At 32.5% G+C, this 5,000-nt stretch overlaps 1 protein-coding gene and 1 long non-coding RNA gene across 5 annotated transcripts in view; one reads left to right on the top strand and one right to left on the bottom strand.

Annotated features, from left to right (window-relative positions):
- The window catches only part of LOC124951575, a 41,323-nt gene that overhangs the window by 1,319 nt on the left and 35,004 nt on the right, over positions 1 to 5,000 (top strand). The window contains exon 1 of the mRNA XM_047500172.1: positions 1 to 83. This exon is cut by the window's left edge and continues 1,319 nt beyond it. The gene's annotated coding sequence lies outside the window, so the exon portion shown is untranslated. The remainder of the gene's footprint in view (positions 84 to 5,000) is intronic.
- LOC124951577 overlaps positions 1 to 5,000 on the bottom strand; it is a 127,586-nt gene that overhangs the window by 95,289 nt on the left and 27,297 nt on the right. The gene's annotated exons all lie outside the window — the stretch shown is intronic.

The following is a 5,000-nucleotide window of genomic DNA, read 5'->3' as shown; positions in this document are numbered from 1 at the left end:
AGAGTAGTGGTGTCGTGTCAATTGCATCCCACGTACGACGACGTCTACGAAGCGACAGCGACGACTTCGGATTGTCTCTTGAGGTAAAGTGATTTTTAAATGACGTCACGGGAGAGAACATACGTCAAGTTGAGCAACCTCTATGACCACGTACGCCACCGACTACCGTGTCTGACCCCCCCCCCTCCCGCCCCACCTCCAGATTTCTACCTCCTCCTTCACCTCCATCTTCTATCCCTCCTCCTATCAACTACTACAGCAGAACCACCATCACCCCTCCTCTCATTCCCGCTATCCTCGATTGCACGTACGCACTCCCATCGTCATAGCACACGCATACATACTATATATATATATATATATATATATATATATATATATATATAGATAAATAGATAAATAGATTGTAGGTATACCTACCTACCTACCTACCTACCTACCTACCTACCTACCTACCTACCTAACCTCTATCCATATATCTATCTATCTAGCTATATATCTTTCTCTTTTTCTATTTTCTTTTTTCTTTTCTCTTTTCTTCCTTCCTTCCTTCCTTCTTTCTTACTTTCTATCTTTCTCTCGCACGTGCTCTATAAGAATAATGATATTACGTACTGGCCACGACACGTCGATGGATAGTATAATCTGGATAATGCGTCGCCGTAGGTTTATAAATGTTATATGATATCTTCTTCTTCTTCTTCTACTACTACTTCTTCTTACGTTGACGCAGGTAACAGGGAATTCCGTCCAACTAACTGATACATATATATATATATATATATATATATATATATATATATATATATATATATATATATATAACTATGATCGCGTGGCACGTAAGCATGTTATCTTGGAAACACAAACTCTACCAAGAATCGATGAGCATATCGCGGAAACGAACGACGTCGATCGGATTCCGAATAATCGCTTCGAATATAAAAGTCAATTTGAAGAGTACTTAGATACTTGAAATATATTTTCTTTCTTTCTTTCTTTCGTTCGTTCGTTCGTTCTATCAGTTCGATTAGTTCGATTCGTTGTTCCAACTTCTTTTATTTTTTCCTTTTTTTTTTTCTCTCTCTCTCTTTTACTTCGTTTTTTTCGTTTCTCTAAAAATTCATTCAACGATTCCATTCACAAACGGATAATGTTTATTACACGTTTATTATGTACATACGTACACCATGCCTAACTAATACATTGATTTGGTATTTACAAGAAGATATCTCTAAATCACTCGACGCTATTCGATTTATCACGTCTAGCGTCTGCTTAGGGAATGCCATTAAGCGGATTGCTCTGGTGCTATCGATTTTGTACGCTTTATGCATCGGCCCTCCTCTCCTTCTCCTCCTCTTCATCCTCATCCTCCTCATCCTCCTCTCTGAAACGTGCGATCTTTGTAAATCCATATACTCTTGTTCTTTTTCTATGTATTTCTCTTTCTCTCTCTTCCTCTCACTCTCTCTCTCTCTCTCTCTCTCTCTCTCTATTCATCTGTCTCTATCTGTCTCTGTCTTCTAATTTACGCATTCTCTCTCACTTAACTTTGATCTTTATACGTCCTTGGTTGCTTCTTTGTCGAACTTAACGCGATAATAAATTCGTGAGTACGCAAAATCTCCCACTTACATATATATATATATATATATATATATATATATATATATATATATATATATATTTATATCTTTATCATACCAATCGTACATATATATGCTCGTGTGTATGCATATGTATTTATAGTAAAATTTAGGGAGTCCGAAGTGTGAAATTTATTTTTATCGAACATAAGCAAGATGACGCTTACGATATGTTCCACGTTCGTTTTTCGTGTTCCTTGAAAGAGAAAGAGATAGAGTGGGAGAGAGAGAGAGAGAGAGAGAGAGAGAGAGAGAGAGAGAGAGAGAGAGAGAGAGAGAGAGAGAGAGAGAGAGGGAAGGAGGGAGGGAGAGAGAAAGAATGCTCCGATTCCTCCATCTCCTCCACCTCTACCTTCTCCTCTTCTTCCTCCTTCTCATCTTCCCCCTCCTTCGTTCTTTCTGACGTCATCTTTGTTATCTCTAGAAACGCATATAGTTCTCCTTATCTCTCCTTCTTCTTCTTCTTCTTCTTCTTCTTCTTCTTCTTCGTCTTCTTCTTCTTCCTCTTCTCCTCCTTTGCATTCGATTTCGCAAAATTTGTTTAAGTAACTTAACCTTCGGCAACTCATTGCCGTTGGATCAGTTGATTAATCTGTTTATTATGTTCTTTCATTATACAGAAAGAGAGAGAGAGAGAGAGAGAGAGAGAGAGAGAGAGAGAGAGAGAGAGAGAGAGAGAGAGAGAGATATCGAGGGGGAAAAAAATATTTTTTTTCTCGATCGTTTTTAAACGATCGACGACATCTACTTTAAATTTTGTCAATAGAATTTATTCAACTTCCTTTTTTCCATTTATTTATTTTTTTTTCTTTTTTTTTTTTTTTTTTTTTTACTTAATTCAATTTTTCATTAATATTAAATTGAATTAAATTGACAAAAATAATTTTTCTTATTTTTTATATATATATATTATACACGCATGTATATGATGGTTAATTAATTAAGATGCTTTTAGAAAGCCATTGGTAATTTAACTATAATGAGAGAGAGAAAAAGAGAGAGAGAGAGAGAGAGAGAGAATTGAAAGCATTCTGTAATTGAAAGATTCTGAATTGAAAGATTTCTCTGTAATTTTCCGTGAATAAATCTATGTACACTGATTTTACTGTCGTAGAACGTAGAGAACGTTGTACATAAGTATTAGCTTTGGTATTAGAGCGTGTTCGTATAACGACAGTTCTTGAACTTCTCACGAATTCGATATCGAAGTTGAAAGGGAAGTTTGGGCCGTCGTGACCGTTCCCTTCGTTAAACCTAACGCGCGAAAGCTTCCTTCAAACGAGAACATTAACTGCATATGTCAAAAATTTCAAGAACTCTCCTTTGACCTTTCGTACTAAAAGATTTTATTCTCCCACCACTCCCACCTCCCATATCCTCCTCCAACCCGATTTTATTTTCAACGAATATCTAACGCAAATATCAGAAAATGTTTATTTATTTATTTTCTTGTTTAACGCAATTTGTGTTCATTTAAATATCTATCGATTATAAGAAGAAGAATTAAAAAGGGATTTGAAAAAGAAAGGAAAAAAAAAAAGGGAGAAAAAAAGAAAATTAGCGCGAATAAAAAAATCGGCGTATTAAAAATGGCGACGATAGCGATCATCTAAAAAAAAAAAAAACATTTTTTTTTTATTTATTTATTTATTTTTTTTTTTTTTTCCTTTTTCTTTATGGAAATATTCGTATTTCTATTTATATCTTTTCGATTACGGGGGCGGAAGGGAGCGGGAGAAGGAAAAACGAAGGGAAATAACCGATGATAAATAAATCGTAAAAAGCATTGGCTGGAATAAAAATGACTCATCAGAGGATGAGTGGGTCAAACTTTTTAACTTTCCCATTTGTGATCTTTCTATTTTTTTTGTTTTTTCGATAAGATTGAGATGTGTACATACAAAAAAAAAAAATAACAAAATAACAAAACAAAAAGAAAAAAAAAAAGACAAACAAGATCAGTCAATTTATTGTAGAGTCAACAGATTGGAAAAGGATAAAAGGGCTTATCGCATTTTAAGTACTATAAAATTTCAATTAAATCGTCGTCTTTTGTACTCGATAGAAAAATAACAATCCCCCCGTCGACGATCCATAATATAGTTTCAATCTCTTTTTCTCATTCGATACACGCTTATCTCTCCGGTTTTTTCGAAATAACAAATATTTTCCTACGAAATTACTCCGGACGTATGTGCTCATAATTATGAAAGTTTTTATAAGTTATATATTTCTTTTTTTCGACATATTTCAAGAATAAATAAATAATACTAAATGAATTCCATATAATGTTGAAATAACAAGTATTATCTAAAAGTTGCATTTTTTTTTTTTTTTTTGACAATGTATCGTAAAAATTACATTAAATTAATTTAGTCTAAAATAAATGTGATGTGAAATGACTGATAAACTTTTTCTTTTTTTTTTTTTTTTTTTTTTTTTTTTTACTTGTACCACTTTCATAATTATGGGCGCGTACATTTAAAAAAGAAAAAAAAAAAAGAAAAAGAAAAACCATGTAATACAATATAAATTTTCCATCGGAGTGTGAGGTCGAATAGAAAAACAAGAACAAAAACAAAACAAAATAAAAGAATTAAAAGAAAAGAAAAAAAAAAAAAGAAAGAAAAAGAACGTGAGATAAGACGTGTTTGTACGTCTTCATTGTAAAGTGAAATCCTTTCGAAATAAAGAAAAGTTTTATTTAAAACGCGCGTTACTATACATTTTTTCTTCGCTTACGTGATTTCAACGACGATAAATCATTTACAAAGTAAAATTAGAACGTTCCTTCGTCGTTCAGAAGAAAATAACATATCCCCGATAATTAATTACTTATCGCAAAAGGGACTTTCGAATTTGTAAACAATGCGAACGTTTCTAAGATCAACGAATTGAAGTTATATATTCAACTTGATAAATGAAAGATCGAGAAAATGGTCGATTGTAAGTGAGATGAGGTGGGGTAAGATGAGATGGAAGAAAGTGAGAAGAATTTAAAGATCAATTACGAACATAATATATTTGCGCAGAGAAAAAGATATAAACAAATAAATAAATAAATAAATAAATAAATGACTAATTAAATATTAGTCATTTATTTCTAATATATTCTATATTATTTATTATCAGATGAGATTTCTCGTGTTTCGTATTCCAATTTGATAGAATTATAAACGATATTATTAATATATTAAGAGAGAGAGAGAGAGAGAGAGAGAGAGAGAGAGAGAAAATAATAATAATAATAATAATAATAATAATAATAATAATAATAATAATAGACGGAGAGACAATTTCTAAATCTTTTTTCTTTCCCTTTTCTTTCCTTTGATCTCTTAGCATCTTCCG

Source organism: Vespa velutina, chromosome 9, assembly GCF_912470025.1.
Source record: "Vespa velutina chromosome 9, iVesVel2.1, whole genome shotgun sequence".
NCBI classification, from domain to species: domain Eukaryota; kingdom Metazoa; phylum Arthropoda; class Insecta; order Hymenoptera; family Vespidae; genus Vespa; species Vespa velutina.
Note: the sequence above shows the minus strand (reverse complement) of the source record. Positions and strands in the feature narration are given on the sequence as shown.